The 24,747-nt window shown below is 31.7% G+C and overlaps 1 pseudogene; it reads right to left on the reverse strand.

Annotated features, from left to right (window-relative positions):
- LOC149569840 (uncharacterized) lies at positions 1 to 24,747 on the reverse strand (annotated as a pseudogene).

Here is a 24,747-nt window from a genome sequence, read left to right on the forward strand (position 1 = left end):
TCAGGCACAGTTGTCTAGAAATGACCAAGTCTACCTAAACTCTGGTGAGTAATCAGTTAGCATGTAAAGCTTTGTTGTTGAATAAATTCCTTCTAATACTATACTCTTAGCATACCAGTCAACATGGGCTGAGTGGTCACCCGCGACATGCTAAATTTGATCTATTAAAATGGCTCTTTACTTAAACTTATTAGAAGATTTAGTGGATTTTCCTAGATGCTTAATGCTTGAGGCCATTCAGAAACATAGGAAGCCTGCCTCTAGATGGATGCCAATGAGTTTTGCAATGCGGTTGTTAAGCACCATATTCGAAAGCACTTCATTGTGTGATTAGATCTCATCTATTATTAGCCTTTGCAGGAAATTATCCATGAAATACTCAACACGTGCTGCTTCCTTCCAAGGGTGAAATACCCACATCTATTTCCCCTGCTACCATAGGTGCCTCTATCCACCCCAATTTCGGCACGTCTGACCACCGCTTCCAGGATCCTAGTACTCATCTTTGATATCAGGATGTGTCAAGCATTTTCTTCCCTGTCTTCCTTATTTTCTTGTTCAATGTGTATGGATCGAGACTCTACATTTTCAAGGGGTTCAGTGATATTGTCTAAAAACCCCCATAAATTGTAGTGCAAGAGTCCCAATTCTTGCCTCGGCAATGGCGAAGGGTGATAAACTGGAAGGGTGGTGTGCGCATCACACCTGCAGTAGTAAGTGGAACGAGAGAATGAAGAAATGGGCAGGAATTTGAGTCTCTTCAAGGCTTTTGCAAAACATAGGCTGCTCCTAATTATACTCATTAATTACTAAAAATCTGAAGAGAATAATCAACAAAATAATTATTAGTTTCTTCTATTTCACATATTTTGGGCGGCCATTATTCTAGGCTTTCAAAATATTTGATACGTCAAAATTGAAACATGTAGGCCTTGACGTGATTACACATGCTGAACAAACATAAATTGAAAAAATCAACAGTTGTTTCTCAATGTTGAGGAGGCATTTTAGGCTAGGGTTTGTATCACACTAGCCGAGATTGGAGAAATAACCTTTGTAAATAAAACATCTACATATCCAACTTTATAAGCTATTTCTAATTTTTCGTTTCTGCCATTATATCTTCCTTTGAATTTCATGGATTAATACAATTTATTTGTATCTTATGTAACTGATTGTTCTAATTGTGTTGTTAATTAACTCAGTTTAACAGTTTATCTAACATTAATTGCCAATTTAGTTGAAAAAAACTGTGATAATAATTATCTAACATGTTATACCTGTGGATACATGATGTCCCGCATTTAAAGGTGAAAATGAGTTTTCTTGTTAAGAAAGTTGTGTTTCCTATCTGGCTCTTAGTTTTCTCCCATACACTCTTGAACCGAACATTGTTAAACCCTAGAAGTCACAGGTCTTTAAAGTGTGACAATGACCTGAAACTACAAGAGCTATCATGATTGACACTAATGTTCATCCAGAAGGGACATCTTTCCATCAGCACGTCAACCATATTATTTGACACAAATGAAAAAATAATAATTAGATATGCCTCCCTATGCCTGACAGCTGTAGTGAAAGTTGAGGTGTTGGATAGGGATACTTTTAACTAAACCCTATAAATTGGAACAATGGTGTTTTGGTATTCAATATTGACAAGCCTATCAGTATATATGTCATATCTTTGAGGTTGGAACATCTAGTGATAATCCTTGATGGGATTCCCACATAAAAAAGATCTCAAATTTCTTTCTACACTCCATCATAGGCATAACACCCTTTTCTTGGATTGAAATGATATGTGCAAATATAAACCTGTGACCTGTGTTTTAGTAGCAAAAAAAATAGGCACAATACTCTGAAAAACAACAGTGGTCTCGTCATGCACTGTTAATAAATTATCACTCATTTGAAATAGGACTTTTGTTGGTTGATGGAAAATTTTACTTCATGTTTCATGTTTTTTGAAAAGTCAGTAGAAATGTTTTATGCAACCTTTGTAGAAATGTGTTCTAGACTAAAAGCTAGGCTATCCAATTCTAATTCAGTTGATGATTAAAGTTGGCGATTTCATCAGATTAGGTGACGCTTGAAATGATTTACAACAAAAAATTGTGATGTCTTTACTAATGCTTGATATACTCAGGTCAAAAGGCAAATTAGAGATGGGGTAGAGAATGGTTTGGGGGACACATTTCAGAGATGGGGCTTGGAGGGTGCCATTCCAGGAGATGGCAAGGTATGACTATTAATATAGTAAATTAAAAATATTCACATAAAACTTCCACAATAAATAAAGTGACTGTGTAAACACGGTGGAACTATGTATTTTCTATACTTATAGTAAAGAATATTTCAAATATTCAACCTTTTCCTTTAGTCAAACTATGAAAGCCATGTCTAATCTCAACTCTGCCTTGCGAGACATTTCATGGACGAAAATCGTTCCATTTTGGCTGGGCACATCCCCACGTGTCTCCAGGTAACATAGGCTTAGATATATGAGACTTTGTTGATTATCAACACCAATTATTGATCCCAACTAAATTGATTGTTGTCCAAAAATGAGATGTTTTTCATGGACCATTGTTTTCAAGTCCCTACAAGACCCTGCGCCTTTCACTATTATCCCTAGCAGTAATATGTTTAAAATGCAATCAGAGGCTCAAAACTATATAACAAACTTCATTTATTATCAATATCAATTATAGAGTCCAACTGAAGTGCTAATAATTCTGGGAAAAATCAGAAGTTTGGCATACAATAAATTTATACATAGATCCCTAATCACTAGCTTGAGATTATTAACCAAAAATGAAAGGAGACGTCACTTACAGCCAAATGAAAGTAGTTGCAACAAATATGTAAAATATGTTCCTTCTCCAAGGCATCAATAGTCACGTCTCTCAATTTCTCTGCCCGTGAAAGGATAGATCCAAGTGCAAAAATGACCTTTATTCTTCTTGTATATGACCAGGAAATTATTAAATTGAGTAGATTCAGTAGAATTCAATTAAAAAATTAGACTTTTCTTGTTATTCCAAAATATAGTGGGTCTGAGATCTAAGAAAGCATTTTATATTACTTGTATGAGGTGATGGAACATCCTACATAAACGAACAAGGATATTCTGTGCTATCAACTCAAATTATGTAGGGATGGGTTCTCTTGCCATTTTTGGACAGACAATAAAACCATCAAAATGAGATCATGATACCTCACAAACTTAAACATCATTTTTTATCTAGCTATCATATTATCATTTTTCCTAACAAACTATCCTAACTCTTACTTGAGATCTGAGAAAGATAGAGTGTCTAAGAAAACATGACATCATAATGGCTACATGAATTAGAAATATCATTAATTTTATATATTGCACAGAAATCATGAATGTTCTAAAGAGCAATGTAAGAACTAGACAAAGAGAACGTAAATGCTATACGAGAAAATTTAAATAGAAGAAAGCCTACTTTTAATTTTGTGTGTAAAACAAAAATATAGAGATCGAAAAATGTGTTAATGTAATGGATGGAGTCGGAATGAGAACAAACAAGACTGTCAATACAAATGCATATTCTTTGATATAGTGTATATATTGTTAAATATCTATATTGACATCGATGATAGTGACCACCCATAAACTCTACATATGATTCCACCATATTGATTTGTTGAAGTTCAATTTGTGCAGGGTGTCATACGTTGAGCATATGAATTCTACGTATAAGCTTGGTGTATTTATAAGCTTGACATCCTGAACTCATCTTCAAAGATATATCTCTCAACAATATATCTCAACAAGTTATGGTGTCACTACATGCAAATTCCTGTTACTTGTGATGTTGATATGCCAGTGATTTTTATGAATGTTATCCCATATATTTGAATGCTGTAGAATTGCAAATACAATATAAGCTGAGAAAAGACAAGCCAAGAAAAGCATTGAGAATGACAATATTTCAATTTTCGTTATAGAAAAGTAGTAGCAGCAGATACAATGGATCTGATGTTGTCAGAAGGATCTTCTCGGACTCACGAGTAGAAGTCCTCAAACAAGAAGAGACTCATGATCCACTAAAAGTTTCACTCTTCAAGACTAATCTGTAGAAACACTTGTGCAAGATGAGGCTAGCACAAATACTGACCTTCAAAATTTGAATTCCAAGATGAAGAAGTCTTCAAATCAAATACTTCAACTTGAACTAAAGTTGCACCACATCAGCAATGAAAAAGACAAGCTTAAATTGAAGCATAGAGAGGATGCAAAACTTTGGAGAGCTTTAGACTTAAACTGTCTTCTGTGAAGATGATACATGATTAATTTACAGAGACTTTGTAGGATTTGGCCATGAAAGTAGAAGAAGCTGAAGGTAGCAAGGAAATTTCGGAGGAACAATTGACTGAAAGATTGAAATCACTTGAGGAATTGAGTGTTCATTTGAATGCCTTGTCCTCAAGATTGAGCGGTGCAGAAGAAGTTACTAAAAAATAAGAACTTGAGTTGGAAGAATTATTTGATGAGAAGGAACAAATAAGTGAATCATATGATGCTGAACTTATCAAAACAAACCTACTTATTGCTGAAAAAGAACATATTAAAAAACAACTACAAACTGCCATTGAAGAAGACAAGAGAATAGTGGAAAATGTCCAATCTCATCAAGGAACTGCAAAAGAAGTTAGTCTCTCAGAGAAAGTGCAATGGCAAACCTGCATGTTATGCAATCCAAATTAGCAACAAAGAAAGATCAACTAAAGGCTCGGATACAAGAATATGGAGAAAATTTAATAAAGTTAGAATCCCAGAGAGAGGTTTTCAAATTATATGATATTTTAGGACTCAAAGACAAGGTTATTGAACTGGGAAAGATGTCAGCTATGGCATCAAACACTGTGGACATGATGCTGCAAGAAATAGATAAAAGAACCTATTTGGCTCATAAGGAAAAACAATTGGCTAGAGAGAGAGCTCAGATTGAGTTTGATAATCTTAATGGCCAGTTTCAAGATGATCCTTTTGCTAAAGAAATTTTGGAAGCACAACTTCAAGAGTTGAATAAGTAGGTTATAGAGCTTGAGAAAACCCTAGATCTTAGAACATAAGAGCATGCAAAGAAAGGACAAGAAGATTATGGAAAAATTGATGATGCTATGCAAGAATAACATACACCATATTTATAATTCTTCTGACTTAATTTTTCTAGTTTCAAACTAATTTTTTAGTACTCGACTATTAAAAGAAAGAATTCTTAGTGAACATCTTCTGCTAACTTGAATCTTTTTGGGTCTCAATTTTTTTTTTGAGTACTTGGCAATCAATCCCAAGGGTATAAGAGTGACCATTGGATTGTATTAAATGGTGCAAATTTCCAAAAAAATGTGCTTCATAGGATATTGAATTTGACATAGATTTCCATATGCTAGCATTCATAGTTAGAGCCGCTAGTTTGCTCAAGTAATTTTTTGGCTAGAGAAATGTTTGTTGCAGTGGCATCGAGGCCTTTAGTGTGTTGAAGTGGACTACCCATTAATTTGTCAACCATTTTTGCATTCACTATCTCAGACGCAAAGTGCAAGGGTGGTGCTCTTCCCCATCATCGGTTGCATACATCAAGTTTGATGAGGATGATTTCAATAAAATATCCCCAACTAAGTGACTCTTAATTCCTTTTGCTGCTAAATGTATATAATTCTGACCCAATCTATCCTTAGCATCTACTTTTAACTTCAATACAAACACTGGACAAGTTAGCTTGTCCAATGAGTGTCACCCATTGGAAAAAGCTTATTCCCCTACATTTATCTCTTTCATTCTCGTACCAATCCACATATGATACTGTGATCATTTGAGAAATTTCTTCATGTTCTGGTTTGGCTGTATAATGGAAGAGTATATTCCCATCTTTTTCTTGCTTGTTGCTCAGTTTCACATCTTTTCTTCAATGGATTTACCATACTCTGCGGACACTTTTTCTGGCCTTTACGGATGGCCCCTCGTGTAAACTCAAACAAGCATCTGGGTTGACTTGGTCAATGGAATCTTTGAAATCGTCCACAAGTTCAGTAAGCCTCTTTCAACTTCCTAATTAGAGCTCCACCATTGTTTGTGTTTTGTTGTCTTAATGTCTCAGTGAGCCCTCGTGTAAAATTAATTGATTTTCTACATAACTATACTGACGTGAATCGGTTCACTTCTGGCATCGAGGTTCAAACTATATCTTGAGGTTTTCAAGATGATCAAGACATTGTGATTCAAACTTTTTCTATTTTATTCTGGATTATGTGGAAATGTTAGCAGATTAAGTAGTGGATGACTGATTTTGTTGTCACTTGCTTTTCTCCATCTTCATCTCCACTTGCATGTTTTATGTTTTTGAGGTGTTGAAATTTTCTTATCTATGCGTGGTTGTGTGGTTGGCCATTTAAAATGAGATAATTTCCCCACTTAATACTCATCCCCATTGGACTAATGATTGACAAAGTATTCTTGTTTACATTTCTGCTTTTGACATTGACTTTCTTGTTTGCATTGGTTCAGATTAGTCTTGCTATTTAAGGGGAGGACTTTGGGTTTGATTTTAAGGGATTGTTTGTAGAAGTTAAGGGAGAATTGAGGTTAGGCAAGTAGTGTTTCTCATTTCCTTTGTTATTTTTGGGATTCAATCAGGTTTGATTTCAATTTGAAGGATTGTTTGCACATGGGAAAATTGAGGTAGAGCAAGTTATTTTGTAGAACAAGGACTATTGTTTTTTTGGAAGAATAGAATATTTGGATCTTTAATTTCCATCTTTTTCTTAACTAGATTAATTGGTGATGAAATTCAAAGAAAAGAGGAGTGATAACATCGAATGTTTTGATTTTCCCTACCCAGGATGAGTTGCATTCTTGTTCGAGAAAATTTTATTATTTTGTATAGATTAGGTTGTGGGGAACCTTTGGAAGGGAAGTTGTATTTAGAATATTCATCTTATAATGAATTCAACTCTTTTTCTTTCTTGTCTAAGAAGAGAGTCCTAATTTGTTTTTTGTAGAAGTAGTGTTAATTACTTGGTCCAAAATTGGTATAGATTGGATGTCCTTGTATACAACTTAAGAGTTTATTTTGGTGTGGATTAAACATTAACAGATTCCATCAAAAGCTTATAGATTTTTTTTGGCGCTTACATATTATGATTTTAGGTGCAAATTTCATGTAAAAGTCATTCCCCCTCTCTTGTCTAGCCTATCATTTTGTCTTGCAATTAGGCATGATTGCTCCACATTCTAGATTTTTTTTTCCCAACCTAAATGACATTCATTGTTTTCCATCTTTAGGACTTAGCAATTATTTGAATTGATAATTGACTTTGAATATAGCTTCAGTGTACCTATTGCACCTTACTAAGGTGCAACTGCTAGTATTTATAATTATATGTTATATTTATTATTTTGTCTGTAATATTAAAATATTGACTTGGGATAAGATTATAATCATAATTTAATATTTTATTTTAATTCTATTCATTGTCTTAATATAGATGATTCATAATATTATGTTATATGTTACTTCTTAATCATATTTGTAATAATAAATTATATTATGTAATATTATTAACAATATTTTTTCCTTTATTATAATATTTTGAATAATAATATTTCATAGTGTATTATTATTTATTTGATTAACATGATTATTATTATGATTATGATTATATTTAATTTAGTTTTTTTGTTTAACTTTGTATTTAGGCTCTATTATCATTCAAATCTAGCTTTGAAAAGGGGAGATTACATTATGGTCAAGGATATGAAGTTTATGGTTATGATCAACCATCTCAAGATCCATCAATGCATGGTTTTGAGGCTTATCCTATAATTGGTGTTATCAGCAGGTGAAGCATATAAGCCATTGCTTACCATACTTTACTAGTCCATTATTTCCTTTTGTTATAGGTTTTTTAAAGCAATTTATCATAAACATATTATTTATTCCATTGTTACATTTATGAATTGGCACCACTTTCCCTATTACAATGAATAACTTAATTATGGATCATTGATAAAAACATTCTTTTCATGTGCCTTATTTTTATCAAATTCCTATTTTTATGTTGTTTGTAGACTAAGGTTCAATAAATGTCAACATCAGGTGTAATGAACACTCTTATTACACACCTAAACATAAGAAAGAGGAAATATTGAATTCTTTGGCACCTCCATATATTAAAAAGTGAGTATTTCAATTGATTGTGTTTCATAGTTTTTAATAGATGTAATTTTTTAATGGGGTTTGATGTTTTTATTTAATGCAAAGGTCTATTTTCTTGACATAAATTGCCTAATCATTTGTATATTTTTCTAACAAGTTAGCACAAGAAACAATACTTATTTGTGGCCAAAGTGCTCCAAATTATATTTTATAAGAGTCTATCACTACAATAATCTAGAAAAGTGTAATTGACACATGAAATATAATTTTAAAATATTTGAATGATCGAAGTTAAAATTCTTGAATTGTTATTGTCAAATACTTAGATTATTGTTTTTCATAATAACTAAATTTTTTATTCTTTGAGAAGAGTATATCATGTTACAATGACCATGATCATGGTAGATCTAATGCTAGGAAGATAATTTTATCAATTTTTTGCATTAATATTTGAAGGGTACTAGCTCAATGGAAGAGCACCTACTTTTTAAGTAGGAGGATGGTGGTTCAATTCCATTGTGCCATAATATGACCAAATTAATGATTAAATAAACCACCAAATATTACCAAATATACTACCAAATAAACTACCAAACAAACTACCAAATATACAACTATATATACTACCCAAAACACTAACAAATATACTACCAAATATACTACCAAATAGACTACCAAATATACTACCATATATACTACCCAAAAAACTACCAAATATATTGCCAAATAAACTACCAAAATTACCAAGTAAACTACCATATAAACTACCAAGTAATAGCAATAAATGACTAAATCAATGACCTAATCAATGATTAAAATAGTTTAGTAATAAATCTAGTTGGGAGATAAATGTCTAACAATAAACTACCATTGGTCATGTGATCAAAATTAGTCACATATCTACAAATTTTAGTAGTTTATTTAGTAATATATTGTTATTTTTGTACTAGTGTGTTTTAGGTCTTTAGACAAAGAAAAAATTCACATGTCTAGTTTGTGGTCCGAAGAGAAAATTTTGTCATTCAAGAAGTTTAGGAAAGTAGGTGTTTGATGAGTTTAGGCACTTTCTCCACAATAATCATAATTATCGAATTACCAAAAAATATATTTTTAATGGGAAAGAAGAGACATCATCAAGGCCACAAAGAATGACACCATCTATGAAAGTTGGAATATGATCAACTAAATTGTCAAGGTAATATCCACTTTGTGGTTTGAAGTTTGAAATTTAAATTTTGATATTGTCTTATATTTAGTAATGATGTAATTGATGCTCATGAAGTTTGTCAATGCATAAATGACCAAATTCTTAGAGGAATGAAAAGTTATCCTACTCAATTTAGTAGGTTACCATACTACAAGGATCTCCCAATCATGCATTTATTTGATGCTATGCATATTGAAAAGAATGTAAAAGAGACACCATGGAAAATATTGGATGAAAGGAATGATAGAGAAAAAATTTCCAAAATTTGTAATGACACTCATGAATCCAATCATGAACTGAAAGATTTTATTGAATCAAATAGCAATAGAGACCACATAAATACGAGTGCACTTCCTTGGTTATTAATAGAGAAAAAAAGTGATGCATTAAAAGAAGTCATAATTTTTTTTTTCACAGGATTTGTTGCAAATATAAGCACTCTTGTATTAAAGAAAGGTGATTTTGGGCCATTGTTGAAAACACATGATTGACATACCTTCATCAAGGTAAGTCATGTTCTTTATTTACAATATATTTGTAAAATTGAATGTACTACCTATTACATTATTTAATAATATATTGAAATGATTGCAGTATGTCCTACCTCTATACCTCCTGCACTAGTTTGACAATAGTATTAAATAAGTTATATATGATTTTGGAAAATACATGAAGTTAGAAGTGTTTTTTTTAGATTTGTATAATTTTCTGTGAAATCTATTGTATGATTTTATTTGAAATCTTATTTATATGTTCTTGTGTGTTGAATCTCTTTTAGGTGGTTATCATCTAAATAAATTGATAAAAAAGATATAAAATATTGGAAGGGAAAAATTCCATAGCTTATTTGTGAAATGGAAAAATGTCTACCTTCAACCTTTTTCAATGCTCAAGAACACTACCTCATACATCAAGTTGAGGAGATTGAATTGTGTGGACCTAGACAAACTAGGTCAATGTGGATGGTTGAGAGGCACTTGAAATTTATGAAGGGCTTTTTTTGACAAAGAGCATGTGCTGAGGGTTCTACGGTAGAGGGATATATGGTATACTAGACCATGGTGTACATTATTGAATACCTTCCATAGTTTGTAGGAAATATCCATGTAGATCACATTTGGGAACCCAACTCTATTAACAAATTCGAAGGGGAGTACCTAATGGGGAAAGGTAAATTGAGGAGGATGGTGGTTCAATTCCATTGTGCCATAATATGACCAAATTAATGATTAAATAAACCACCAAATATTACCAAATATACTACCAAATAAACTACCAAACAAACTACCAAACAAACTACCAAATATACAACTATATATACTACCCAAAACACTAACAAATATACTACCAAATATACTACCAAATAGACTACCAAATATACTACCATATATACTACCCAAAAAACTACCAAATATATTGCCAAATAAACTACCAAAATTACCAAGTAAACTACCATATAAACTACCAAGTAATAACAATAAATGACTAAATCAATGACCTAATCAATGATTAAAATAGTTTAGTAATAAATCTAGTTGGGAGATAAATGTCTAACAATAAACTACCATTGGTCATGCGATCAAAATTAGTCACATATCTACAAATTTTATTAGTTTATTTAGTAATATATTGTTATTTTTGTACTAGTGTGTTTTAGGTCTTTAGACAAAGAAAAAATTCACATGTCTAGTTTGTGGTCCGAAGAGAAAATCTTGTCATTCAAGAATTTTAGGAAAGTAGGTGTTCGATGAGTTTAGGCACTTTCTCCACAATAATCATAATTATCGAATTACCAAAAAATATATTTTTAATAGGAAAGAAGAGACATCATCAAGGCCACAAAGAATGACACCATCTATGAAAGTTGGAATATGATCAACTAAATCGTCAAGGTAATATCCACTTTGTGGTTTGAAGTTTGAAATTTAAATTTTGATATTGTCTTATATTTAGTAATGATGTAATTGGTGCTCATGAAGTTTGTCAAGGCATAAATGACCAAATTTTTAGAGGAATGAAAAGTTATCCTACTCAATTTAGTAGGTTACCATACTACAAGGATCTCCCAATCATGCATTTATTTGATGCTATGCATATTGGAAAGAATGTAAAAGAGACACCATGGAAAATATTGGATAAAGGAATGATAGAGAAAAAATTTCCAAAATTTGTAATGACACTCATGAATCCAATCATGAACTGAAAGATTTTATTGAATCAAATAGCAATGGAGACCACATAAATATGAGTGCACTTCCTTGGTTATTAATAGAGAAAAAAAGTGATGCATTAAAAGAAGTCATAAATTTTTTTTTTCACAGGATTTGTTGCAAATATAAGCACTCTTGTATTAAAGAAAGGTGATTTTGGGCCATTGTTGAAAACACATGATTGACATACCTTCATCAAGGTAAGTCATGTTCTTTATTTACAATATATTTGTAAAATTGAATGTACTACCTATTACATTATTTAATAATATATTGAAATGATTGTAGTATGTCCTACCTCTATACCTCCCGCACTAGTTTGACAATAGTATTAAATAAGTTATATATGATCTTGGAAAATACATGAAGTTAGAAGTGTTTTTTTTAGATTTGTATAATTTTCTGTGAAATCTATTGTATAATTTTATTTGAAATCTTATTTATATGTTCTTGTGTGTTGAATCTCTTTTAGGTGGTTATCATCTAAAGAAATTGATAAAAAAGATATAAAATATTGGAAGGGAAAAATTCCATAGCTTATTTGTGAAATGGAAAAATGTCTACCTTCAACCTTTTTCAATGCTCAAGAACACTACCTCATACATCAAGTTGAGGAGATTGAATTGTGTGGACTTAGACAAACTAGGTCAATGTGGATGGTTGAGAGGCACTTGAAATTTATGAAGGGCTTTTTTTGACAAAGAGCATGTCCTGAGGGTTCTATGGTAGAGGGATATATGGTATACTAGACCATGGTGTACATTATTGAATACCTTCCATAGTTTGTAGGAAATATCCATGTAGATCACATTTGGGAACCCAACTCTATTAACAAATTTGAAGGGGAGTACTTAATGGGGAAAGGTAAATTGAGGAGAGTGAGAGGTAATTATAAGTTTTTTTAAAGTTAATTAATTCTTATCGATCATCAATATAAGTTGTTTCTAATTGGTCTAATTGTTTTCTTTATAGTTGGTTGTGAGTGGGATGCACTATATTTGTGTATTGCAAACAATCTTTGATTGGATGATGGTATGGATTGAACAGTCTCAAAAAAATGGTCACTCATTAACATGGGATGGTGTTGCATCGTTGGTTAAAGAAGTTCATCGTAATGGAGTTTCCAATGTTATGCCAATGGTACTTGATCTAGTATATGACTTAAGAGATACAAAGGTATGCAAAAGATTACTAATCATGAGCCATAAGTTTAATTTCAATTCACAGATTGATGCAAATAATCTTGACATGTTTGAATAATTGTAGGTCAAACACCACAAAGCTATGTACTATCATGACCATAAATTTTTCATAAAAAAATTCAGATGAAATGAAGAAAACATGTGATTCTAGGATAAGTACAATCTTCACGGTCACCAATATTTTGTCTAGAGCTGACATATATCCTTAGAAATCTGAAAATCAATACTATGACATTTTGGATGATATAATTGAGTGCAACTTTAATTAATTCTTGAACTTAGTTCTATTTGTCATCAAATAGTTTAGGCTATGATTGAATCAAAATGATCTTGATAGGACTCTTATTAAACATGATAGTGAATTTACAATGATTAATACAAGGTCATTTGAGCTAGTTAGAGATGAGCCCTATGTTCTTCCAAGCCAATGCCAACAAGTGTTTTACTTTGGCATTCCACACAAACTAGGTTCATCATTTTTTTTAGACATAATCCAAGAGGAAGGCTACTAAAGTATAATGCAATGGAAGAAGAAGATATTGAAGAATCACAAGATGAAGTAAATGATAATTAGGAATGACTATTACCTAATGATGATGATGAAGAAGAAGAAGATTCTGGTCATGCTAACGATAATGGTGATGATGATGATGATGATGATGATGATAATGATCATGCTGATGAAGATGGTGATGATCATGGCGAACATGGCCATGATGATGATGGTCATGATAATGGTCATGAAGATGAAAATTATGGCAATGAAGATGGTGGGTGTGATGATGATGATGAAAGTGACAAGTGCATTTATGGTGATGATGAAGACATGGATGAAGATGATGATCAATAACATGATCAATGGAATGTCTGTCAAGGCAGGATCAATGTCAAGTATGATGGGGTCATGATTTTTATTTATAAAATTTTTTTTGATTTCAATGAATGAATCATGTAATTTTTGTCTTCTACATAATTTTTAGTTTATAGAGAATTGTAAGTGGACAACTTTTCATTCATTACAATATGGGTGAATTTGATAAGCAAGGTGACCAACTTTTTCTTTCAAAACCATATATACAGATATAAACATTAAGTAGAACATGTCAAATATTTTTTGAGATATGTACACATTAATTACACCAAATTTTTGGCTAACTTAAGATAAATGATTTACATATGTAGGCTATTCAATGCCTTTGACTAGGATCTTGCATAGTCACATGGATTGTCAGGTATATGTTAATAGATTCTATAGATACAATTTTTCATTTGCATATCTTCTCTTTACCATCAACATCAACTTTTTTCCTAGTGTGTCTCTAATTTTATGGATTGAAGGTATCACCAAATAGGTATTTTTTTGATCTATCTTCCTCGAGTGAGGAAAATGCGGTAATAGAAGACAAAAGTGAGACATCTAGTAGGTCTAAAATAGGGAGATCAACTACAGGTTAAAAGACTAGGAGAAAATTCAACAAATGAATGTAATTTTTCTTGCTGGGGGGGGGGGGGGGGGGGGTCATGTTCTTATGATAATGAGAGCGAAGGTGATAGGGAGGTTCCCTTAGGGTACACACATCTTTAGAAAGAATGGGTAGCCAAGGAACTACCTCTAGTTAACACTAATTTTTCTATTAATGAAAGGATATATCACATAGCTCCATCTTCATTACATGGTTTGGGCCTATTTTCCATGGATGGCATAAAGGTCTATTACAATAAAGTTTTTGAATTGATCGAGTATGTAGGACCTTGTTACAATTACAACAATTGGATTTGGATTGTACAATAAAAAAAAAAGTATGCGTATGTATGCATTGTCACCAAATTATACAATGTAAAGAAAATGATCAAACTAAAATGTTTGCTATGTATATTGATGGAAGGCCAAAAGCAATAGGGAATATTATAGGATTTATAAATAGTTCTCGACCTATGTCAACTAATAAGTTGGTGAATTATATATTCGAGGCATGTGAGGGAAATCATGTTTTTGTATGTGTGATAAAATAAATAAGTGCAAGGGAAGAGCTTTTAATAGATTACAATTTGAACTATGTAGATACAAAAAAAAATCCCTATCATGGGATTGGTAAGTATAACATTTAAACCAATTACCTCCAATTAATATTGACTCCAATATACAATCTAATTTATTATTAATATTTTTTTGGGTAAGTCTATTACTTTCATTTTTCTGCTGACTGCTAAGAATTACAAATCTTTTTCACATGAAAACATGGATAGACCACCATGCACAGGTGGGGATGCACCATTTTACACACCTTCTTCAGTGGAAGTAAACCTTGATTATTGTAATTGTTCAAATTATATAGAAACACATGTATTAGTATTGTGTTCTTTTCTTTATGGCTTTCAAGTTATTTTGATGGAATTTTATTGATATTGAATTTTGTAGATATACACATTGGTTACACCAATTTTTTCTTTGAAGATAATATGTGGAGATATAAACACTAAGTATTGCAACATGTCAAATACTTTCATATGGCTGCTGATTGCTAAGAATTACTAATCTTTTTCATAGGGCAACATGGATAGACCACTATGTCACACAGGCAGGGATGCACCATCTCACACACCTTCTTTAGCAGAGGTAAACCTTAATTATTGTAAATTTTCAAACTATATATAAAAAAATGTTGTATTATTATGTTCTTTTCATTATGGCTTTGGAGTTATTTTGATGAAATTTTACTGATATTGAATTTTGAAGATATAAACATTAGTTACACCAAATATTTCTTTGAAAACTATATGTGCAGATATAAAAATTAAGTACAACATGTCAAATAATTTCATTTTGCTAATAATTTCTAAGAATTGCTAATATTTTTCATAAGGTGACATGGGTAGACCACCACGCACAGACGAGGATGCACCATCTCACACACCTTCAATAGAGGTGAACCTTAATTATTCTAATTGTTCAAATTATATAGAAATAGATGTCATATTATTATGTTCTTTTCTTTATGGCTTTGGAGTTATTTTGATAACATTTTACTAATGATGTCACAAATGATAGGAAAAAACTAGAATGACAGAAGATCAAATGTGATTTGAAATATAGGCTTCATTTCTACATGACATCACCCTTAGTGCTGACCCTATGTTCATGGCCCAACAACTCAAACAAAGATATAGTGATGAAATTGCTAGCATTATCATCAAGTGTGATGCAAGAAAGGAGAAAGAGACACTAAAAAGGAATTGGACCGTAGGGTCGAATCTTTGAAGGTAACCAGTAATTAATCTAAAGCAATAATAAAAGTTCAATAGATGTCTATATTTTATACTATCTTATGGATCATGATCTAAAATATTACATGTTCTTCTATAGAAATATGTGACAATTGTGGCAACACATGGTGAACATGGTGAGGGTTGTAGCACACAACCTTCGTATAAGTAACACATTCTTTGTTTGTTTTTATCAACATTATAACACTTCACATTTATTTTTGGATGCTTCTAGCTAGTATCCCATTTGATATTTATCCATTGAAAATGTCTTTACTAACAATATTGTATTCTTCAGCTCATGATGAAGTGAGGATACCTCCTTTAGTTGGCTATCTGATATTGCCTTATGCATTGTCAGCAACAAGGAGCATGCAAACATCCTCATCTATGCCCACTACAACTGGAAAAACCTTATTTTTCTATATTTTGTAATGTGCTAATCATGCTTTTTTTTTGGGTGGATTTTGTACTCATGTACCTATTTTGTGTACTAATAGATAGAACTTCAGTTGATAGAGAAATAGAGACTAGTACTACTAAAGTTGTTCATTCATTTCTTGGAGCAATCCAGGTGACTAGTACTGGTTTATTTGTAGGTACATTGTTGCTGAACAAGAAAACTATGTTTCTATTAAAATTACAAAAGTTTCCAGGTGCTTTAAAATTGTTATTATTTAAAGTATAATTTTATTTTACTTATACATAACTCATTTTGGACTGATAATCCCTTTATGTTTTTTTAGGTAATAATGTTTTCTTTGATCATCTTTTTGATATGACATTGAGGCTATTTGGACCCACCATACATAAAAGATATGCAGTTTCATATAATCACTACAAAATTTTTCTTTTCTTCCATTTATTGTACTATATTAAAGTTATTGATCTAACAAATTTTATTTTTTTAAAAATGTGGAATGAACACGGTTATAAATTAAAAAATCAACTGATTACATCTTTTGAGGATGTATTTGGAAAAAACATTTTTGACACCACCCTACTTCTAAAAAGAACATCAAGGCATATAAAGACTATGAGGGATCAATATAGAAGGGGTGTAAAGGAGAACCCAAAGTATGATCATTCTCCTATTATTCCATCGATGGAGTCAAATGAAACAATAGAAGATGCAAAGGAGAAAAGGCTGCACAAAAATAGAGGAAATGAACTAATACAGGGCAAAAGAAGGCATGTCATGATAGTATTAAGTACAATCTAATCATGCACTAATTATTGTTCTTTATAAATATATAATCTAACATGTTTGAAACTATTCATAGATTGGAGGGCACATCCGTGGCTACAAAAGTGAGACTAGAAAAGGTTGGTCTTGGCTCTGGTGGCTGTATGAATCATCAGTCTTGACTTGCAAGTAGCAACAATGAAATTTCATATAATTTTTTATATATAATGTTGCAATTTTTTATTTTAATGAGAGCATACATGCAAAATTGATGATATTAAGAAAAAAATACAAGGCATAGAAATCAATGTGGAACTCACAGATGAAGATTAAAAACTTGCCTTGAAGGAAGGCTATAAAGTCATGGCTACACACCAATGACAATAATCTAAAAGCTTTGCCCAAGAATTTGGAGCACCAAATGAGACATAGGTCAATTGGTTAGATGTTCAAAGTAAATCAAATTGAATAGTTGATAAATTTATTTTTAGGTGTTGGTTTTGAACATAAATTGACTACATAACAATGCACATAATGACTGCATAACAATGTGCATAACATTTCACTATAGCCTTCATATCCTATCATAGAACCTGCTTGTGATGAAGGCCATGATGTGCATTATAGTGGTGGAGGTATTAATTTTCTATTGGAAATTAATTATGCAATTATGAATAAAATTTAACATCTTCAATTGCAATTTGACGTGTGTCCTTTTTTTGAATATTTTAGAGCATGTTGAACATCATGGTGAAGGAGTGGAGCATGTTCCAAGTGTTCAGCATGTTGACGTGGCCACGAATCAAAATGTTAATGTACATGATGTGGCATTTTTAGGTAAGAAAAAAGCATTTTATGTTGTACTACTTAATTAAATACTTGTAATAGTTAAAAAAAGAAAAAAAGTATGCCAATTTAACCCATTTACTTGTTCTTGCAACAGATCCCCCTTTAGTGCAATAGCCTCCTGCTCCTCCAAACAGGAGGAGACATCATAATTTGACATTACATGTGCCACAAGAGGAGGATAATGAGGAATATATTGATGCTCCTATGAGCCTTTTTCTTAGCAAAGCTAAGAAAAATAAAAAGAATAAATGATGTTTTAAAAATGCTCTTTGATAAACGTTGTTTGATAAACTTTGTTGGATAGTAAAAGTACTTTATTTTAAGTAATTATCTATGCATGTTGCACATTCGTATTGATTTTTATTTCATGTTAATGAATATTGTTATGTGTTAATGAAGTCCTGATTAAGATTGTGTATTAATGAATTTTATATCATATTAATGAATGTTATGTGATTGTATTAATTGAATGTTATAGTTCATAAATGGATTAATGAATGAATGAAGTATGTGATTAGATAATAATGGGTAATTTAGATTGATGTTAGAGGGAGGGTGGTGAGGACAAACAAGCTTCCACCTTCGTGTGGTTGGCCATTTTAAGTAGAGAATATTAAGGTATTCTCAAAACCAAGTGAAGCTCAAACTAACATACCAAGGAATCCTAAACCCAGTCTGTCGAAATCTCATCATCTCATCCTAGTAAGTCATATTTTCCACTACTTTTTGCATATTCAATTTTCTATTATTCACAATCTTGATAATGGCAGCGTCCATCTTGTCGAAAAGTTGTTCCTATCCTATCCTTTTATTTTAAAAAATGTATCTATTTCTCTCCTACCGTAACTCCCATATGAAAATAGATGGTGCTACAATCCACAAGCAACCATACAAATAGTCCTTATTTAGAATACATGTTTGTCTTTGTTCTTAGCTATTTTCTAATTAGGTAATTATAAACCTCCTTAGCATTCTAGTTTCTAGTAGTCATTTGACAGTTGGTTTGAACAACCTTGACCCATAAGAAATCCACAAACCATAGTCGATGAGGAATATTGGACCAATCTTCATTACTGCATCCAAACCAAGGTAATCCATTTAGTTTGTATTTGTATTTTTATGTGCCATGGAAAGACTTGTAAACTTATATCCATATTCCAATTTTATTAAACTAATTTCTCCTCTTTCTCTTTTGGTGCTTAGAATTGGTATTGCTATTCAAAGACGGTAGTAGAGAAAGTAGCATGTGAGTATGCGATGTTTGAAGGTAGCCTTCATTTGATAACATTTTAAGTTTCTTTTAATTTGAACAATGATCATATTAACCCATAATTGGGTGACAAAATGTTTACTAATGTTGTTCTTAAAACTAGATTTACACGAGGGCATAATACTTCATCAAATTTTCATCATCATCTCTTAAATGGAGACCCTAATTTTTTGCAAAAAGATAGGGCTCCATCACTACTAGCTCTTCAATATACTTCTAAGAGAGGTGACATTATATTATCAGTCAACCAAAATTCTAGTCCAAAAAACCATTCTTCACTGCATTTTCCATTCAATGTGTTTGTAAAATGAATGAAAATGAAGATCACATCGCATTTAGTGGTTTGTTCACCTTTTACATGTTTAGAAGAGTAGAAAAAGGTCATAACATGTGTGGATGGTCTAAATTCAGATCCTTGTCAAACTTAAGATGAATCAAAATGCATTCATGTTTCATTGTGTCTAATGTGGAAATGAATTAGTGTAGTGCAAAAATATATTGTAATCACACAAGAAAGACCCAACATAGAAGTTCAATGAGTTTATTAGTATTTAGTAAAAATGTTTATATATTTCTATTCTTTGCAAAATCTTCTATTCTCTAAAAATTGTATCAGTTCATCATAAGTTGATATGATTTTACATCTTTTTCTTTTACAAAAATGGCATTTGACAGAAAATATGAATACTTATTTGCTGTAATCATTGGAATGAAAATGGTCATGGTGGCTAGAACTAGCATTTCCATTGGTGGAGATCACACAGATGGTATGTGGTCCTCTTATTTTGGTTTTTACTTTTCTTATTATTATATTTCACATGTTACCAATACTTTACCTTTGAGCAAAATTTCTACTAAGTAATCTATTTTTATGTTGGATAATTTTGAGCTACTTCTCACACAAAATTTATATTGCTCCTTACTTATTTCATGCTTCATTTAAACGCCAAAATCTATGAAGCTTTCAAGATATTATGAAAAATAAGAAATGTTAGGCATCTACCTCTTTTCTATTCTCACTCATAACAACTAGAGGATTGCATGAAATATGAATTAGGCAACTCATAACTACTCATAAGTTTAAGTTGAGGTTCCAAATTTGAGATCATACTAATGCCTCCCCATAATTGAGTGAGATCAATCTAAAGTCACATAGAAGTGTTTTAGAGGAGTAAGTAAACAACATAACAAAAAGCAGAAACCATACCATATAATACAAATGAATTAAAGATAAATAAATGACCATTTGTATATGGCACCAAAAAAATTCTAGAATCATGTGTCATAGGAAAATGCATTGCATCAATTTGACATGACCGACATATGAGCATAACTAATGTTATATAATTCCATTTTCAAAGTTCAGAACATCCAAAATTTAATATTTTAGAGTCAACCATTCCTTTAATTGTACACTTATCAAAAAATTAAATATGTTAGAGGATTTTGGAGTTAAACTCAAACTTTGAAGCATGGCTTCCAAATGAGATATGAAGAGAATTTCAACAATAGTTAAACGTAACAACAATCATTGTAGGATATGACTTGCTCAATCTATCAAAATCAGATTTTCTACATTACTCTTGCCCAATTTGTCAAAATGTCTTGCTTGGTGACCTTTGAGAAATATTTCTTCTATTCTTCCCTTATTTCTTATCTTTAGACTTGGTACCAACCATTAAAAGTACAAGCTTTCTTGGGCAAATGCCCCACAATAATCTTCTCATTTTCCCCTACAGTGATAGTAGCACCCTCCACCTCCCCTTGGCATTGCTCTATGTGGTTCAACATATTAATTGGATTCATATGTCATTTATGCTTTCAATTTGGACTAAAATCTACATCTTTTTGCATTCTTTTTGTGGTCCGCACATTACTGATAAAAAGAAAAATGACAAACTTGCAACTGAGGGACTCAACTAGAGATCACCTCTTCAAACCTTTCCTGCCTTTCTTAGGTAGACCATAAAAATTTAGTGAAGGTAATTTGGATGGCTTCTTAATAGCCTTACAAGGCTTGAAGTATATATGTTCTATCTTACAACTAAAAACCAAACAATAGCAAAAAATGTTTAGTTTTCAAGAAATTGTTTCATTGCTTGAATTGGAGATCTCTCAACACATAGAAGTGTGTCATTTTAATTTGGTTTTTTCACTCACTTACATGAAGAAAAATTAGTTTTTAATGGAATAGTAAACTAGATGATTCATCCCACTGCCACAACACATGAAACACACACATGCAAAATTAGAAATTCATAATAGCTCATAAATGTACAGAGCTTCAAATCATATTCATGTAGACTACTATCAAACACTACACAGTTTGTTAGATGCAAAACAAAAACTACTTAAGCAATAAGCTACTAAAATACAACTCCACACAATCCTATTTCAAGAGCTTCATTGTAGAAGAATTCCATTGTTCCTACCAAAACAAAAAGATTAGAAATTCCAAAAAAAAAAAAACTAAAATCACAACTAGAATACACTCATTAGAATAGGTGACATAACTACTAAAATCCCAACTAGAATACTTTCACAACAATAACAATACTCATTGATATCATAGCCAATACAAGTCCAAATCCTAATTTTTGCAAGTGTGTTATCCCTAATTCGTTCCCAGTGAATCTTCTTACAATTGGAACAAATATTCTATCATAAATTGGAGTAAGAATGACTAGAACCAAGAAAGAAATTATTGATAAAGAAGTTTCTGGGATTTTGAAATGCTTTCCCATGCTTCGATCCATTATCAAGCCTTGATACACAAAAAATGTTTGGAGTTGTTCTAGACTTGTACTCAACAATATTGTGCTTGAAAAAATGGGTGCCATTCGAATAAGAATTTTGGCTTCTTCTACTTTGGTCACCATGCATATTCTCCACCCAATAGGCTCCACACCATTTTCAAATTGAGATTAATCCTCCATTAATATTGCTTCTTTGTCAAGGAATCTGTTAAAAAAATTCATACAAATAAACATAATTATCATTTTTATTCTCTATTACACAATTTGAGTAAGATGTTTTATAATAGTCCTAAAAAGTGTTGAAGATTATCTATAGGAACTAGTTTGTATGTACAAGTCTCTCAATAAGGATATTCTCTTCCTTATCATGCACTTCATATAAATCATTCATATTTTGTGGAGTTCTCAACTTATTGCTTAAGTAGTATTATGAATTATCTAAACTATCCTCTTGATTTATATAAATGTACAAGGAAGCACAAGTAATGTATGCATAGGTAATACCAATGTTGATTTATATCATTTTCTTCTTAAATTAATCATGATTTTGAAAATTTTTTTTCTATAGAAAGAGCTATGGTATTACTGTTGTATTTTAAATGGAAAATACAAGAAGCTTGGGACAGTCTAAGCAAAGTCTAAGGTTGTTAAAGGTAGTGTGGAAGATGGATCCAATATCATGATCATCATGGGATCTGAAGAGAAAATAACATAATTATGTGGCTTTGGTAGATCATATGCTCAAGTATTAGTATCCATGTCATTTTTTTTCTCTGTGTCTGTGTGTATACAAATAATTAGCTACAAAAGTTTCTTTTATAGGCCTCATTTTCCTTTGTAGGGAATACTTATTTAATCATTTGGTTTTACAGGCCATGGTGGTAGTGATGGGTTGCATGGATATGTGCCATCACTAGATCAGGTTGTTGAAGGCACGGTATGCATAAAAAATCTCCCATATTTTTTCCAAATATAGGAAGATATTATTATAACCATGCAATAATATATTACACCACCTTATCCTATAGAAAATGTTTCTACAAAAAGTAAGATCAAAGAACCTGGGAGTGTCATGCTTTTTGCTTGGCCACTCAATAGGAGGAGCAATTATCTTGAAGGTAGTATTCTTTCCTTCTTGATTTAATGGTCCAAATTATTAAGATCTTGCTTGGAGAATTCTTATAAGTTGGATTTACTAATTTTAATTTTCAATCCTGAAGTAATTAAACACATTACTTTTCTACCTCTTGTCATTTATTTACTATGAATATGGTTATTAAATGTTTCTAGCACCTAGTCACCTTGAATTTCATACAATACATGTTTGAAGGTAGCATTAGAACCTAATGTCAAGAAAATGATATGAGGAGTTGTCACAACTTCTCCAGCACTGCGTGTGTGGACTGCACATCCAATCTTTGTGGTAAGACACTAAATTTTGAACTAGACTTTTTTTTAAAAGAGTATTTGCCCTAGATTACACTTTTCAAAGATGATTTAAGAAGTATGGAACTCATAACTGAGTACTATAATGTTAGGGGACATCTATCAATATAGGCTAGGGGATCAATACATTAATCTTGGCACTTATTCATAAATTGATTTCTTTAAAAAATAATTAAGAAGTTTCTAAACTTAAAATAAATAAATAAAAGGTTCAAACAAAATTTAAGATGGAGCAAATTTGAAAAATATATTTTAGTATTTTAGTAAATGCAACAGATATGACATCTACATGTGATGGTCTAATTTTCAATTGAACAATGATTGAACACTTCAAATTGAAAACATAGATGCAAAAGTTTTCTTTCTTACTAAGTGATTATCTCTTTATAAAATTGTTTTGATGAGTGAATCATAGTTTATGGTTGAAAATGATGGAAAGAGAAGTGGTACAAATTATGGCCTCACTATTGTAGGATTCTATTATGTATGTTTTTCTCATAGTGATGGCTTAGTTAATGGTTTCTACTATGATCCAAACAATAGGTACATAACTCTTTCATGGCTTCATTTTATGTTAAATCATTGCTTGGCTACCATTTAGTCACATTTAATAATCCATCTTTTGAGAAATACTAAGCTAACATGGTGATTGGTAAAATTTCAATCTATTCTAGAAGTTGAAGCTAAAGGCAACAAATGAAGGTTGACCTAGTTATAGTTTTCATCCATACGAGTTTCAATCAAAGATGTGTAACTTATTCAGTGTGTTTAATATATACAATAAAAATTGTGTTTTTAGTATGTTAGTGACATCTCAGTATCTTGGTAGTAGATGATGATACTATAGCCCATAAAAATGGTAGCCACTATTACCACATTTTGTTTTCCCTGCCAAATTTCAAAATTCAAATGTTACCCCACCCAACGGTCACCTCCCCAATTACCCGTAAGCTCTCTGCTGTTAGATCAAAGGAGATCAACGGATGGCGCCATCGCGCTATGGAAAAGATGCGTGATATTTACGATAGCGAGATGGCGCCCTGATGACACGTTGCCATGGTGGGTCCACATTCAGCAAATAGGTTACAATGAAGGGTGGGTCAAAAAAGTTTTGCGGCGCCGTAGGCGCTATGTCGCTATCACGTGTTGGCTGAGAAATCTTCAT

Source organism: Cupressus sempervirens, chromosome 3, assembly GCF_028749045.1.
Source record: "Cupressus sempervirens isolate cs-2001-9-10 chromosome 3, ASM2874904v1, whole genome shotgun sequence".
Taxonomy (NCBI): domain Eukaryota; kingdom Viridiplantae; phylum Streptophyta; class Pinopsida; order Cupressales; family Cupressaceae; genus Cupressus; species Cupressus sempervirens.